Here is an 18,040-nt window from a genome sequence, read left to right on the forward strand (position 1 = left end):
AGACTACTTCTTTTCATGTTATACGTTAATGATTTGCATGAAAAAAAATTAATGGCTTTATTGCCATCTCTGAAGATGGTAGAGGGCAGGTAGCATTGAGGAAGCAGGTTGTCTGCAGAAGGACTTAGCTTGGGAGAATGGGGAATGAAGTGGCAGATGGAATATACTGTTGTGTAGTGACATGCATGGTCATGCATTTTCTTAGAAAGAACAAATGGACTATTTTCCAAATGCGGAGAAAATTCAAAAATCAAATCTGCAAAGGGACTTCTTAAAACTGGACAATTCCTTTAAAGGAGGACAAATAAAAGGGTCTCTAAAAGTCTTTTAGAGAATTAGAACTTCTATCATGTTTGCAGGGTACAGTAACTTAGCGACAGTATGCACCTGAGATATAGGAGATTTTCAAAGCCACATTACATTTTAATGAGCAGCAGTTTTGAAAATATTCCACTTACTATTTTTAGCCTCTATTAATGCAAGCCATGGAGGAAGTTCAAACAACAAAATCTCCGTTTCATTTAATTCTGATTTCAATGACTCTTTTGCAGAGCTGTAAAGAAAAGCACAATATGCTGATCAGCAAATATTTGCACTGAAACTTGTAAATGATAATAAATCTCTTATTCTGATTGTCCAATATTCTTTTACAAATTACAATTTTTCAATTTCGTACATTAAAGGCTAATCTTACAAATACATGCTCTATCAAACAGCCATTAAAACATATGACAAAATTTTAGTATGATTCCATTGTTTTCTTTCTGGTTAGCAAGATTATCCTCTCGGAAGTTTCATAAAACCACCTTGCCATCAACTTTTATGATGAGTACCTGATGGCAATCTAAATTCAAGGGCTACCTAAAAGCAGTTACTATTCTTGATGGTCAAGAAAGCTTTTAGGGAAGTAAAGAAAGTGCTTCATCATCAAGATTCGAGGCAAGTGATGATCTGAATGTCCTCTTTCTGGTAATCAAAGAATTCTATCATGCTGCTAAGAGAATGCCATACAATTTCGAAGAACTATCTTACGCATGGTGACTATTTCTAAGTGTGTGGTATATATTGACATATCAACAGTTAAAGGCATTAACAGCATCAGCATATTCACGTGATAGCCGCAAGTACTCATTATGAGTCATCTCAATTGGCACATTGTGATTGATTGCAATGTAACAATGGCAAATAATATTAGAACGAATTCATAATGTCCAGTAGTTATCAACTCTGTTCAAAGTCTTCAGATAGTTAATGATTTGCTTACTATAGCTCAACAGCAAAGGCACTGAGTCAGAGGTTACTAGCACAGTAACCTCATGCTTGTTGCCCTCATTGCATACCACTTTAACTTACCTGCAATGACTGATGCGTATCCACTTCCTTTTACCTTTCTACTATCTGTTGAGCTTGTAATTAAGAGAACTTGATAAAGATCTTTCTATTGAACTCTCAGTGATTCCTTATGTTTTTTTTTAAATCAGACCCACTCTCCAGGAATCAGGGTGTGTCCTCCTTCTGTTGGATTACTCAAGCGTCAGAAACATGTTGAGAGTAGAATCACACACACAAAATGCTGGTGGAACGCCATCTATAGGAAAGCATCTATAAGCATCTATATATAAAGCATCTATAGGAAGAAGCACAGTTGACGTTTCAGGCCAAGACCCTTTGTCAGGAATAACTGAAAGAAAAGATAGTAAGAGTTTTTAAAGTAGGAGAGGGAGGGGGAAATCCGAAAGTCCATAGGTTGTGGGAACAGTTCAAAGATGGTGCAAGTGAATTTATGCCCACTGGTTCAAGAGCCTGATGGCTAAGGGTTAATAACTGTTCCTGAACCCGATGGAGTTGTTCCTGAGGCTCCCATACCTTCTTCCTGATGGCAACAGCAAAAACAGAGCATGGTCTAGGTGGAGGGGGTCCTAGATGATCGAAGTTGCTTTCTTGAGACAGTGCTCCATGTAGATGTGCCCTATGATGGGGAGGGTTACTGGGCCATATCCACTACCTATTGCAGGAATTTCTGTTCAAGAGCATTGGTGTTTCCATTGATAGGTCAATATATACCAAGAGTTAGGGGGTGAGGGGTAAGGGGGAAGGAATGGAAGAGAGGAGTGAAGGGGAATGAAGGGGCGGATAAGTGGGGCGAAGGGGAGTGGAAGCGGGGCTAGTGGGTGGGGAAGTGTGACAAGAAGACAAGAAGCGGGGAAGGGAAGTGTGGTGAGGGGGAGGGGAAGTGGGGAAAAGGGGAAGCTGACCCTTGTGATGGGAAAAAGAACAAAGAAACAAAGAGCCAAAGAGACCAATCCATCTGGTCTAGTCATTTTATACCAAATTACTGATAAATGATTCCATTCAAATTCCATTGCTTGAATTAAGCAGTAATATAACTCCTAATCAAGTAATGTGATACCCAACACAAAAGTAACTTGTTCACAGAAACAGGCAACTACAAACCCTAAAAAACACATTGAACATTGACGTGTATAAAGGTAATTAGATAGAAATACAAACAAGCATAAGGAAGTTAAACTGCAAGGAAAATAACAATTATACAGTCCAAATCAACAGTGAGCACATCAATAGGGTGAGGGAGCTGAGTTTTGACTAAACTTGGAGAGTAATGGAACTTGTATCAAGATATGGGAGGAGGGTAGAGTTCAAAGGAGAGAGGGATAATTACTTTAAAGTAGATCCATCTGAGGTGCATTCTCCCTGCCAATCCTGTTTCTGCTCAGGCATGTACCTCAGGCTCCATGCAGTAATGTTGAAGCAGGCCACAAAAACAATGTGAAGACCTGCTACTTTATGGGTGAAACTACAAACAGTGTGGGCCACAGATGCATGAATGAAAGTTACTTAAAGGACATTCACATTTTGTTGCATGCCTTTAAATGTTGCTGCACATGTCCAGGCTACTCCATGCACAGGTCTGATGCATAGAGGACTGGAAGAAAAATTACAACTTACATGCAACTCGCATTTAAGTATTTGATTTCTAATTATGTTTTATTTTTTCAATGAAAAATGATAATGGAAATAAAAAACATTGTGGTGTATTTTCTGACTTCTATGGAACTGGTTTGCTCATGTTTGAACATAGAAAATAGAATAGAGATTTGTACAGTACAGGCCCTTTGGCCCACAATGTTGTACCGACCCTTAAACCCTGCCTCCCATGTATCCCCCCACCTTAAGTTCCTCCATATACCTGTCCAGTAGTCTCTTAAATTTCACTAGTGTATCTGCCTCCACCACAGATTCAGGCAGTGCATTCTACGCACCAACCACTCTCTGAGTGAAAAACCTTCCTCTAATATCCCCCTTGAACTTCCCACCCCTTACTTTAAAGCCATGTCCTCTTGTATTGAGCAGTGGTGCCCCGAGGAAAAGGCACTGGCTGTCCACTCTATCTATTCCTCTTAATATCTTGTATACCTCTATCATGTCTCCTCTCGTCCTCCTTCTCTCCAAACAGTAAAGCCCTAGCTTCCTTAATCTCTGATCATAATGCATACTCTCTAAACCAGAAGCATCCTGGTAAATCTCCTCTGTACCCTTTCCAATGCTTCCACATCCTTCCTATTGTGAGGTGATCAGAACTGGACACAGTACTCCAAGTGTGCCTCACAAGAGTTTTGTAGAGCTGCATCATTACCTCGCGACTCTTAAACTCTATCCCTTGACTTATGAAAGCTAACACCCCATAAGCTTTCTTAACTACCCTATCTAATTGTGAGGCAACTTTCAAGGATCTGTGGACATGTACCCCCAGATCCCTCTGCTCCTCCACACTACCAAGTATCCTGCCATTTACTTGTACTCTGCCTTGGAATTTCACCTTCCAAAGTGTACCACCTCACACTTCTCCAGTTTTAACTCCATCTCCCACTTCTCAGCCCACTCCTGCATCCTCTCAATGTCTCTCTGCAATCTTTGATAATCCTCTACACTATCCACAACACCACCAACCTTTGTGTCATCTGCAAACTTGCCAACCCACCCTTCTACCCCCACATCCAGATCATTAATAAAAATCATGAAAAGTAGGGGTCCCAGAACCGATCCTTGTGGGACACCACTAGTCACAACCCTCCAATCCAAATGTACTCCTTCTACCATGACCCTCTGCTTTCTGCAGGCAAGCCAATTCTGAATCCACCTGGCCAAACTTCCCTGGATCCCATGCCTTCTGACTTTCTGAATAAGCCTACCGTGTGGAACCTTATCAAATGCCTTACTAAAATCCATGTAGATCACATCCACTGCACTACCCTCATCTATATGCCTGGTCACCTCCTCAAAGAACTCTAACAGGCTTGTTAGACACAATCTGCCCTTCACAAAGCCATGCTGACTGTCCCTGGTCAGACCATGATTCTCTAAATGCCCGTAGATCATATCTCTAAGAATCTTTTCCAACAGCTTTCCCACCACAGACGTAAGGCTCATTGGTCTATAATTACCTGGACTATCCCTACTACCTTTTTTGAACAAGGGGACAACATTCACCTCCCTCCAATCCACCGGTACCATTTCTGTGGACAATGGGGACATAAAGATCCTATCCAGAGGCACAGCAATCTCTTCCCTCTATTCGTGGGGCAGCCTGAGGAATATTCTGTCAGGCCCCAGGGACTTATCCATCCTAATGTATTTCAACAACTCCAACATCTCCTCTCCCTTAATATCAACATACTCCAGAACATCAACCTCACTCATATTGTCTTATTCGTCATTAAGTTCCCTCTCAGTGGTGAATACCGAAGAGAAGTATTCATTGAGGACTTCGCTCACTTCCACAGCCTCCAGGCACATCTTCCCACCTTTATCTCTAATCAGTCCTACCTTCACTCCTGTCATCCTTTTGTTCTTCACATGATTGAAGAATGCTTTGGGGTTTTCCTTTACCCTACTCACCAAAGCCTTCTCATGCCCCCTTCTTGCTCTCCTCAGCCCCTTCTTAATCTCCTTTCTTGCTATATTCCTCAATAGCCCCATCTGATCCTAGCTTCCTAAACCTCATGTATGCTGCCTTCTTCCACCTGACTAGATTTTCCACCTCAATTGCCACCCATGGTTCCTTCACCCTACCATTCTTTATCTTCCTCACCAGGACAAACTTATCCCTAACATCCTGCAAGAGATCCTTAAACATCGACCACATGTCCATAGTACATTTCCCTGCAAAAACATCATCCCAATTCACACCCGCAAGTTCTAGCCTTATAGTCTCATAATTTGCCCTTCCCCAATTAAAATTTTTCCTGTCCTCTCTGATTCTATCCTTTTCCATGATAATGCTAAAGGCCAGGGAGCAGTGGTCACTGTCCTCCAGATGCTCACCCACTGAGAGATCTGTGACCTGACCCGATTTGTTACCTAATACTAGATCCAGTATGGCATTCCCCCAGTCGGTCTGTCAACATACTGTGACAGGAATCCATCCTGGACACACTTAACAAACTCTGCCCCATCTAAACCATTGGAACTAATCAGATGCCAAACAATATTAGGGAAGTTAAAGTCACCCTTGATACCAACCCTGTTATTTTTGCACCTTTCCAAAACCTGCCTTCCAATCTCTTCCTCAGTATCTGTGCTGCTACCAGGGGACCTATAGAATACTCCCAATAGAGTAACTGTTCCCTTCCTGTTCCTGACTTCCACCCATACTGACTCAAAAGAAGATCCTGCTACATCACCCACCCTTTCTGTAGCTGTAATAGTATCCCTAACCAGTAATGCCACCCCTCCTCCCCTTTCCCCCCTCTCTATCCCTTTTAAGACACTGAAATCCAGGAATATTGAGAATCCATTCCTGCCCTGATGCCAGCCAAGTCTCTGTAATGGTCACTACATCATAATTCCATGTATGTATCCAAGCTCTCAGTTCATCACCTTTCTTCCTGATGCTTCTTGCATCGAAGTACACACACGTTAGCCCTTCCACCTTACTACCTTTACACCCTTTATTCTGCTTCTCTTTCCTCAAAGCCTCTTTATATGTTAGATCCAGCTTTCTTCAGAAAGTTTTCAGAACTTCGTCAGAAGTTTTCTGATGACTCTGCCATAATTGGATGCATCAGCAAGGGAGATGAGGCTGAGTACAGGGCTACGGTGGGAAACTTTGTCACATGGTGCGAGCAGAATCATCTGCAGCTTAATGTGAAAAAGACTAAGGAGCTGGTGATGGACCTGAGGAGGGCTAAGGCACCGGTGACCCCTGTTTCCATCCAAGGGGTCAGTGTGGACATAGTGAAGGATTACAAATACCTGGGGATATGAATGGACAATAAACTGGACTGGTCAAAGAACACTGAGACTGTCTACAAGAAGGGTCAGAGCCGTCTCTATTTCTTGACAAAACTGAGGTCCTTTAACATCTGCCAAACGATGCTGAGGATGTTCTACGAGGCTGTGGTGGCCAGCGCTGACTCGTTTGCTGTTGTGTGCTGGGGCAGTAGGCTGAGGGTAGCAGACACCAACAGAATCAACAAACTCATTCGTAAGGCCAGTGATGTTGTGGAGGTGGAACTGGACTCTCTGACGGTGGTGTCTGAAAAGAGGATGCTGTCCAAGTTGCATGCCATCTTGGACAATGACTCCCATCCACTCCATAATGTACTGGTTAGGCACAGGAGAACATTCAGCCAGAGACTCATTCCACCGAGATGTAACACTGAGCATCATAGGAAGTCATTCTTACCTGTGGCCATCAAACTTTACAACTCCTCCCTCAGAATGACAGACTCCCTGAGCCAATGGGCTGGTCCTGGACTTATTTCCACTTGGCATTATTAACTTATTATTACTTAATTATTTATGGTTTTATATTGCTATATTTCTTCACTAATCTTGGTTGGTGCGGCTGTAACGAAACCCAATTTCCCTCAGGATCAATAAAGTACGTCTGTCTGTCTGTTTACTCCATGCACTATACTTGCAGCTCTTGCATGACCTTTATCCTCCTCCGCCTCTCCATCTGCTCTAACACTTTGGTTCCCCTCCCCCTGCAAATCTAGGTAAACCCCACCCCCGGAGCAGCACTAGCAGACATTCCTGCAAGGATATCAGTCCCCCTTCAATTCAGGTGCAACCTGTCCCATCAAAACAGGTCCCACCTTCCCTGGAACAAGCCCTAATTGTCCAGAAACATGAAGCCCTCACTTCTGCACCAGCTCCTTAGCCACATATTTAACTGCATTATCTTCCTAATTCTAGCATCACTAGCATGTGACACAAGTAGCAATCCTAAGGTTGCAACCCTGGAGGTCCTGTCCTTCAACTTTGTACCTAACTCCCTAAACTCTCTTTACAGGACCTCCTGCTTCTTCCTATCCACGTCATTGGTCCCTACATGGACCACAACATCTGGCTGCTCACCCTCCCTCCTGAGAATACTGAGAACTTGAACTTTGAATAGAGGAAATTACAGCCTGTTTCAGGGGATGGCTAGAATAACAAATGTCTAATGGAGGGGTGGCAAAATGGAACTGCAATCAAAATAATCCAACATATGCAGATGTTAAAGAGGATCCAAATAATGATAAGCAATGGTGCAATGGCAAGAGGAGATGACATTTCTGGATATAAACTAATTTTCACAGGATTTTTAAGATGAGACTACACATGATTCAAGCAAGGAAAATGTACTTGTGCAGGAGAACAGAGAATAAAGTTTTGGAGACGTGTACTTTGGTGAAGAATGAGAAGATACAGTAACTGAGACTTTTGGCTCTAACCTTTTGCATTTGGTGTGGCTATGTTTGAAAATAAAGTTTCACATATCATGGATCTAGTGTCACTAAGTAAGCTCCAATAAGTTAGCTAAGGTGATGTGTTAATCTTCAAGTACCTACTGGACTCAAGAGCCATTATGTTAATAATTTGATCTTGGATGATGGAGGTTATAGCTTCAACTCCAATCTTCTGATGTTCAGTAGATTCTCCCTGGGCCACACTGAAGGCCTGCAACTGCAGACTGTAGCATGTATGAGTTGAAGAGAGTTGATATGAAGTTGACTACTTACCTACAAGACTGCATGTCAAACTGAAACTGCCTGCTTCCTTCTCTTTCTCTTATTTATTTCATGTTCACTTTTAAGCAACGTTCATTTAACTCATAGCACAAAACAACATTCTTCTGTACAAGGTGCACAACATAATACATGTAAATCAGATGCATAACACAAAGTAATATTATCACTAGAAAATTAACAAATAACTAAGCATATTTACAATAGAGCTTACAAAGAAAACAGTATGATGCTACTGGTGATTCATGTGTGGTGCCAGGAAATTCAGTAGTTTTACAGCCTGGGGGAGGAAGCTGTTTCCCATCCTAACAGTATAGAAATCCCATCTATAGGTAACCTTAATGTCATTGTCTACAAACATAAAAGTTTCTTACCTAAGTGCTTTTGATGGTTGACGACATGATTCTAAATAGAAATAATCTTTGAATTAGCACTGTATGTCATTTCAATTTGAGTCTAAATGAAAAGAATTACAATCCTTACCTAGTATCCACTCCATCTTTGATCTGCTACTCAATATAAAAACCACTGAATCAATTACCTCAGTCAATTCTAACAAGCAACAGGTTGCAATTTCATGCTTGGAATATACAACATTGGAATAATGTGCTGTTATGAGAAAATTGTGAGCATAGGGAAGATCAGGTTACCATCAGAAATTAGTGTAAGACTTATTCCCAGAATCATTTTGTCACTAGTTTCAATGCAAGATGTAATATTCTAGTTACCCACCCTACCACAGTGAACTATAAGAACTATACCATTTTTGAAATCTGTAGGCCATCAAGCTTCAAATTTAAATTGGCTACCACTTCATGAATGAATACATTCCACCCTCAGTGTGGAAATGAAATTTTCTGTAAGATTAAATCCCAAAGCCTAGAAGATGAAAATATCCTGCATATTCTTGGGATCATCAAAATTAGTTTAAAATCACTTACATTCTATATGAGCAAACACGAGGAAATCTGCAGATGCTGGAAATTCAAACAACACACACAAAATGCTGGTGGAACACAGCAGGCCAGGCAGCATCTATAAGGAGAAGCACTGTTGACTTTTCAGGCCGAGACCACCAGCAATTTATGTGTGTTGTTTACATTCTATATGAAGTGTCTCTATGTTAATCAAAACCTGATCCAGCTCAGAATTTTTCTCTATTTTTTTTTACAGCTGCACAGACTAACCATTGCTCTAAGTAAATTTTTACACGGCCTGAAAACTGCACAGCACTTTAATTTTTTTATTTTGTAATATGCACACTCTGAATATTTCGAATTAAAATTGAATAATTGCATACTTTTGATTTTACTTATTAATGAAATACAACAAAGAAAACCTGTCACATTTTGTACACTTTTTCTAGCTATGCGGCAACAAAGGCCACATGCACAGGAACATTTCAGTTAACTGTGAGGCTGTGCACACATATAGCTTAGACAGAACAGTAGTCAACACCCCCACATTAGCAGCAATCTATTTCCAACAAAAAAAATTAACTACCTAATATTCAGTCTATTTCTGCTATTACATAATTTAAATTGATACCCTGCTGTACTCCTAATCTGTTAACCCTAAATAAGTAACATTAATGCAACTGAGTTCCTAAGTTACAGTTCTCTATTGGGTCATCAACAAGTCTGTGATTCTTTAAAACAAATAGGTTTGATTTTTAAGCCAATATAATAACTGTTGTTATGTAACTTAAAAACATTCCTCTGCTATTCTATTGAATTTTTCCACTATGATCCACTACTTAGGGAAACCAAAACTGTTAACATATACTTGAACTCATCCACAACCAATATGGAAAGTTTTAAAGTATTACCCATCCCCAACAACCACAATCAATATTCATTTCACATTCGCTACTTAATCAGCCGATATTATTAATGATTGAATGTGACAGGACTGCAGAGCTTGATCTGACTCATTGCTTATGGGGGGCTTAGTTCTCATCACTGCAGTAGCTGTTCTATGTTGCAACTTTGACAGGTCTATGGTAAATTTTATGCAACTCCTTGTATCTCCTCCTTTAGTGCTCAACTTTAAACAGTTAGAACTGTTCTAAATCTATCCCAAAAAGCTCAGTAGTAGTACCATACTCTATAGAAGGTGTCCTCTGTGCAAAGAGGGGACTTTGTTCTAAAAAAAACTATGTAACGGTCAGTTCCACCAGTCCTATTGGGACAGATTGAATTGCAATAGATGTATTAGTAAGAATGAGGCTATTGGTTTATCTCTCACACTGGTAACTCATTACCCCTCAGATCCACTTTTCATGAGTTGGTCAGTGATGGTGCAAATGATGGCAGTGATGGTTATTAAAATACCCACCTAGGATTACTTCCAAGCTTTTGATAATTTGCGCATGCAAGTTTTACTTAAAACTGTAGGATAATCATTCATTAAGCTGTATACATCAGAACCAGATAATCATACTTAGCTTAGTTTCATTTTCTTCTTACTTTAATTCTTTTAATGACACCTGCAGTCTTTGCAGACCTAGGTGACTTCAGTTCACCCATGAAACAGCTTATTCTTCTTCTTGTGTTTTTCTTTTCTTTTCAAGGTGATTGGGGCTCTGTCAGAGCCTGTGATCTGTAGTTCAAAGTACGGTTCTTCGCAAGTAGTGGGGTTTCAGACTGGCTGTGCAGCCTGACACTTCGCTATCTCCAGGAATGGCCTGGAAGACACGTGGCCTCGGGGAAATGCCCCGTGGATGACCTACTTCCTTGCTGATTTCGCTGACTGAGGCTGCGGGAGACTGAAACATCAGTACCAGGTGGTGTGTTGTGTTGTCAGAAGAAGGCCTCTGTACTCCAGCAAGAGATAGCTTTCTATTCTCACGCTCTCACTCTTTTGATGTTGAGTGAGAACCTGTCACTCCTCGAGTTGGATGGCTTGCAGAAGTGGCATGGCAGATTTTAACATCGGAACAGCTAATTGCTGGTCTCCACTCTCAATGCAGGAGCAACCTCTCTCTCCCTCAATGGAGAGAGAGAGAGCCTGTTTGGATACCAAATTGCTGGGTTATGGACTGTGGTTTTTGATCAACTCTAGATCAAGGGATCTTTAGGGGCTTTTGCTATGCTTGCAAGGTGGGAGTTGGGGGGTGGGTCAGTGCTTCTGCTGGGGCAAGTAGGGGGAGGGCAAGGTTGATGGTTCTGCTGCTGTTTCTGCAATGAGAGGGAAGGGCTTCAGGGTTCTGATGTTTCTATCATTCATTCTATGAGGTTTCTCATTTTGTGGATGTCTACAAAGAGTAAGAATTTCAGTTTGTATATGGTATATGTTCTCGGATATTAAATTGAACCATTTGACTCTCAGATTCAATATTCTTTTTGATAACTAGTTGTAAGTTGGAGAACTTATCCTGTCATTTTTCCCTATTGATGTTTGGAATATGACTATACTTGTATCCCTGTTGTGAGATGTTTTCAGTAAATGTGTCTGAGAAGTATGGTAGAAAAAGGAGAAGCTCTGGTTTCTAGTATCAGCAAGTCCATATGTTCCACTTTCGTATTACTTTTTCATGAAATCTGGTTAATCAAGTAGTAGCATTCAGTGAATTTAAGTAAGGAATAAGGTCTAAGAAGTCATCAGAATTGCAGAGAAAGCTCTTCAGCTCCTTAGCTCCTCATAGAGCTATCCCTTCAATGACAGTCTCCTTTTCTTTCCCTAAGGCCTGCATTTTTCCAATAAGTACCTAAACAATTCCTTTCTGAATGCACTGATTAATTCTGTTTTCATCATAATGTCCATCATTACAAGTAGTGACTCAGAGGTTGTAACTATTCACTTTCCTCATATCTTCTTTCTTTTGCTCAAAAATTTATTTCCTTGAACATCAAGGAATGGGAACAGATCTTTTCTAATGATCTTGTCAGAATTTTTTTTTTTCAGTCTTCTTCATGCCAAGGGGCAAAACCCCATTGTCTGCTCCATCCTCAGAGCTGAAATTCCTGTTCCTGAATCTGTTCTGACAAACCTTTCTGCACCATTTCTAGGAATTCACATCCATCTGTAAGTGTGGTGATCTGAATTGGATGGAGTGCACCATTTGTCACTTAAACAGTATCTTGTACACATTCCAAAGCAACTCACCTATGTGGCACACTTATGCCTCCATAAATTAAAATATTCCAAAAGCTTTACTGTTATCTCAGCTGGCTCTTCCACTTTCAGGATCTTACACATAGAAATGTAAACAAGTCATGATAAATGCTATAGGCAAACTGAAAGCAAAAAAAATTTCATGACTAAACTGTAAAAATAAATTGGATGTTAAATATACAAAATTCAAAAGTTTCAAAGGTACATTTAATGACAGAGAAATGTATACAATATACGTCCTGCAATTCTTTTTCTTCACAACCATCCACAAAAACAGAGGAGTGCCCCAAGGAATGAATGACAGTTAAATGTTAGAGCCCCAAAGTCCCCCCCCCCAGCTCCCCTCACTCCTGCGCATAAGCGGCAGTAAGCAACGATCCCTGCTCCGTCCACCAGCAAAAAAAACATCAGCACCTAAGCACAAAGGGTGGACCTTCAATCCACCCGTTTCCAGAGCCCCAAGATCCTAGGCCTCCAAAGGTAAGCCGAACACTTAGGCCATGCTCTTGGCATTTTGGATAACGGCCAGTCATGAAACCCCAAGAGCAGGTCCCATTCCTGCAAAGAACTGAAGTCAGCGTGCAACACCAGGTCAGGGTCTTCAAAAGAACCCTGAAAGGGAAAAATAGAGATATTAAAGATAGAAATAGTGCTGTTTCCGAAGATGCAAGCAAAGGAGTCACCATTTAGTGCCACCTTGACAAATTCTGTTGGAACTAAGCAATTCAGGCAATATCTGTGAACAGGAATAAACTGTTGATGTTTTGGGCCAAGGCCCTTCATCAAGACTCAAAAACTCATTGAATGCAGATGATAATTTGGTTAATATGATTCCATGAGTGCAAGCATGACAAGCTGCTGCAAGTATTACAAATCCAATTAAAACACTGAATTGAACTGAGCAATATTAGGTTGGGATGATTTAATCATCCTGAAAGAGCGGTTTATCCTTGATTTTCAAAGTTAATGCTCTTTTGATCTTCTCTGGAGCTGTTAGGAGTCACCAGTGACAAATAGTCCACCAGAGGACAAACTGCAGGTTTGATACGACTTAAAACCTTATCTAGTTTCTATAAGAAAACCATCATGACTTCAGTCTGAACTTTCACTCTGATACATACTTGGACAATTTTTACTTGTACTGAAATGGAAGTAGACCTAAGGCAATCATTGCTTAATAGCCATATATGGTAGCATTGAAACTGACTATTTGAAGGAAATGATGTGCTTCAAAATCTCTGCAAAGCCCTGCCAACGCATTCAGGCCTCTTGTCAGGCCAGGCAATACTCCAAGTATGTAATGTAAAGATTATACAGGAGAAAAAGAACAGTATTACAGGTGTGGATTATGGTGTGAATAAAAGGGATTAGCCTTTATTGGTTCTATGCCTTTCTCAACAGGCAGCCCTCAATTATGGTCTTCATCTGAACCTTCTGTAGCAGAATACAAATGGGGCTTTGTCTTTTGTGAGTCACATTTTCCCTATAGCCTAGCACACTCCAAACAGATTTAGAACCACTTAGCAAATGATTAGAGAAAGCATAAGCTAATGGTCAACCTAAGCATATCATACCAATGGTTTTTTAATGGTGCAGTAGAAATAAGCAGATAGAATTACTGATATCTGATCAGGGCACAATGACTAACATAACTCATGGTTTAAGTCTGATAAACCCTACTCAAAGACTTAATCGCAAAATACTATCACCATCACCCGTATGGGTCTATTTTAGCAATTTGACAATGTGAGGTTAATGAACACTTTGATCATTATACTTTATTAAAAAGGATCATGCACTGAAAATTAAATATTTATTTTAACTGACTATAAAATAGTTAAGATTATACAGGAAAAAACATTATTACTGGTGTGGATTATGGTGTGAATAAAAGGGAATAGCCTTTATTGGTTCTATGCATTTATTGGTAGCTATTGTACTTATTGGCTATAAAACACTTGGGATATCCCAAGCACGTGAAAAGCGCCGTATTCTTCAGTCTCTTTTACCCTCACTCTATGTACTGATCCTTACAGACCTTGAAAACAGCCAAAGGCTTTTTGATATGCCTTGCTTTCTATCAACACAATAATTTCAGCTACCAATGTAAATAGAATGACGTAACATATGAGAACAAAAATATATAGTTAATATCCAAAAAAATCAACTTTTAAGAGAAACATACAAATTATTTATAATAGCTTAAACCTCTACTTAACAAGATCATTTACTGAATCAACATTCTTTTTCAAAATGTGTCCTTTTACTTTAAATTTCTCAATTACATACCTGAGTCATTTGCTGTATTCTCATTATGAATGAAAGTTTTCCATAGAAGATCAGGAGTCCTTGATTTTTTGGCCTCTATTGTCATAAATTGATAACATTTTGTCTCCTTTTGTTGATGAATCCTAAAATAGTTTTTAAGGTGCATTAGCAATTAAATATTGCAATTTCAACAAACTTTCTACTAAATTTTAATAATTATAGAATACTATATCAATTTGGAACAGTACACAGAAAAGAATTACATTTGACATATGAACTACAATAATTCAAAAATCAATTTATAACTACTTCTGGATACATGTCTTATTGGCACAGATGAGTTATTTAAAGTTTATCATTTTCATCATAATATCCAGAGTAGTATTTTATACCACATTTCCTTCATCTCAGAAAATAAGGCAATTTTGAGTTTTGAAGTAAGACTTTCAAGATTTATTTTAATGAAAGGCTGATCAACAAGGACATTAACTGATCGGTTCTTTTTTATTGGAATGCTTTCATAAATAAGTCAAACTCATCTTGAGCTAGTAATCAACCTCTTGAATTACGTTTACTACCTCAAGTAAGTACACTACAAGTTGTAAGAGATTAAAAACAGAACACTAAAGTATTAGTTGTCTACTATTCATCAGAAATATAGACATCTCTAATATCCTCTATGATTCCTGTATGGAACTAGGTATTTTGGACAAATTTCATCTTCTGTCTTAATTAAAGCATTGCACCAGATGTGTGGCGGCAGCTTTCTAGAGTATGAGTCAATTGAACTCCCTCAGTATGCTCCTTAACAACTGCTGTTGGTGGTTCGACTGGTAGTTATAGAAGCATACTGTAAGTCTAAGTCTATCAAACCTCCCAACTTGGACAGACAAGATATGACCAAAATCTATACCATGATACTAATCAAATAAACAGATCTACTGGGCAAAACTTGACTTCCATCTCAGTCACTAACATGCATTGTTTTCTCCAGATTTTGAATAGAAACAAGCATAGGAAAGATGCAAACACGAGGAAACCTGCAGATGCTGGAAATCCTGACGAAGGGTCTCGGCCCGAAACGTCAACAGCGCTTCTCCCTATCAATGCTGCCTGGCCTGCTGTGTTCTACCAGCATTTTGTGTGTGTTGTTGATAGGAAAGATGAATTGGATTACTAAATTATAGTGCAAATACTAAATAATACTGATTATGGAAATGTTAAATGCTTTCTTTTAACTACAGATGTTAGCAATCTGAACTAAAAACAGAAAATCTTGGAGATGGTTGATCCGTTGTGTCATGCAAACACTGTATACCGCTGATTACTGTCTTAGAATGCATTCAACAATATTTAATAATGACATATTTGTGAAAAATACTTCTCTCCAATGTTTTACTAAGTGTACATGTGCAGTGGAAAAGGCTGCAATATTACCATATTTATAATGGTGTAGATTTATATGACAAACCAGAGAAAACCTGCATGATTTTCTGTGCTTTGAGACACCTATCTTGTCCTTGCCCAAAGCACAACTTCCAATAGAAGTTACTTTTCTTCTGCACAAGCAACAAATGGATGCGAGGGGAAGCATCTATAACTTTTTGCTATTTTATACATACTTATACTCATAATAAAAATATAACAATCAGCTAACCGTGTGCATACCACTATTCAATTATATCGTACCTTTGGCTGCCCCAGCAGTTCTATACCCTTCTCTAATAGCTGCTACACAAACATATTGTCAACGCAACAGACTAGGCCAAAACAGACATGCTAAATGATTCTGAGTAGCTTGAATCCTAAATGTACTGCTCTGAATTGTGTCACCTCAATATAAGTTGGATTGACTGGCAGTGATAGGAGCATACTGAGAGAGTTTAGTTGATTCATGCTGTATAAAGCTACTGCCAAACTCCTGGTGCAATGCATCCGCAATTCTAGAAGTCTATTGGAAAACAAAATACTATAGGAAATCACTGCTGAAATCACTCCAACATTCAGCCGTTATGGCAACAGCCTACACACCCCAGATCAGCTGCCACAGTAATTGCCAGCTTTTCTCCCTCTAAAGCACTGAACAGAAGCACAAGGTATGGCCTATCTCAGAACACATTAAAAATTCCTGACAACTGTTCACTATGAAATCTATAATTACACTCTGCTTGTGGATTTTGTACTCCATAAGCAGATCTTGACAATATTAGCCATAAGTCAAAGTTTTTTCAGCATGCCATAATTGGGCTTGTGCTGACTGTTCAGGATCAGTAAATTAATGCATGAAATGCTTTTCCATGGCATAATGTACCTTCGCTTTCAGGAGACCCACCTGAGTGTGATCCTTGTCCAGCACACAGCACAAGCAGCATGCTGCTGATTAAAAATTCTGTGTTATAGATAACTTATAAATTAGTCTATGTAATAATTGCTTGACTCATCACTTTTATAATCTCAGGCAAAGATAGTTAATTATTCATAAAATATAGAACACAGAACAGTAATGCACAGGAACCCATGTGCCAAACCAATTCAATTAGTATTTGAATGCCTAATTAAACTAATCCCTCTGTCTACAAAATGTCACCTTAAACACCTCTATTGTATTTGCCTCCACAATCACCCCTGATGATGCATTTCAGGCACCCAGCACTGTGTAAAAAAAATTTCCCCTGTACATTTCCTTTGAACTTGCCTCCTCTTACCTTAAAAGCATGTCCTTTAAACATTTCAGCCTTGGGAAAAAGATACCAGCTGTTTACTCAATCCATGCCTCTTATAAAGGTCTCTCCTCAGCTTCTGCGGTTCCAGAGAAAACAACCTCTCAAAGCACATGCCCACTAATCCAGGCAGCATTCCAGAAAACTACTTCTTCACCCTCTCCAAAGCCTCCATGTCCTTACCAAAATGGGGCAACCAGAATTGAATGCAATACTCCAGATACAGTCCAACAAGAATTTTATAAAGCTGCACAAGATTTTTAGCTTGACAAGTTCCTTAGCTATCCTAAACTTTGTATGATTTGTACTAATAACCTTAAGATAGATATCATATACAGGCAATCCCTGAGTTACGAATGTCTGACTTGCGGAGAACTCGTACTTACGAACCGAGGAAGGAGAACGCCATCTGCCATTTTACGTCGGATCGCGACAACATCCGCCATTTTAAGTCGTTGCCATTAACACTGTGTTGAATGCGTAACTTTGTATTTGGCTTAAATTTTTCTTAGCAAGATTCACCCTGACCCCGCGTCCCCCCCCCCCCCCCGTTCTGTTGATGTGGATCCAGTGACTCCTGTACCATCCGTGCCGGGTTGATGCTGAGCTCACAACTCCACCTCGTCAAAAAAAAAACACTGCCACCTTCAGTTTAAATTCCCACGTGGAATATTGTGGATGATCAACCCAGCACAGCCCCCACTTGATCCATTTAACATGTTTCAGTGCAGTGGACTTCCGAACCCGGGGAATTCAGTGTAGTGGTCCTTAGGACCCAGCGGACCTTGGGAGCCAGTGGAGGTCGGGACCCACTGCCCGCAGTTTTTCTGTTCTGTAGATGGGAAGCGATCGCGATTGAAAATAAAGTGGAAATAATAAAGCATTTGGAAAGAGGTGAAA

The 18,040-nt window shown here is 39.9% G+C and overlaps 1 long non-coding RNA gene across 1 annotated transcript; it reads right to left on the reverse strand.

The window, feature by feature from the left end:
* Positions 1–519: 519 nt before the first annotated feature.
* On the reverse strand, positions 520–14,565 carry LOC132378685 (uncharacterized). The gene is made up of 3 exons (XR_009507154.1): positions 14,442–14,565; positions 8,411–8,441; positions 520–553 (listed from the first exon to the last, which is right to left on the reverse strand). It is a non-coding gene; the product is annotated as an uncharacterized LOC132378685 (long non-coding RNA).
* Between the last annotated feature and the right edge of the window lie 3,475 nt (positions 14,566–18,040).

The sequence above is a fragment of the Hypanus sabinus genome, chromosome 20 (genome assembly GCF_030144855.1).
Source record: "Hypanus sabinus isolate sHypSab1 chromosome 20, sHypSab1.hap1, whole genome shotgun sequence".
NCBI lineage: Eukaryota > Metazoa > Chordata > Chondrichthyes > Myliobatiformes > Dasyatidae > Hypanus > Hypanus sabinus.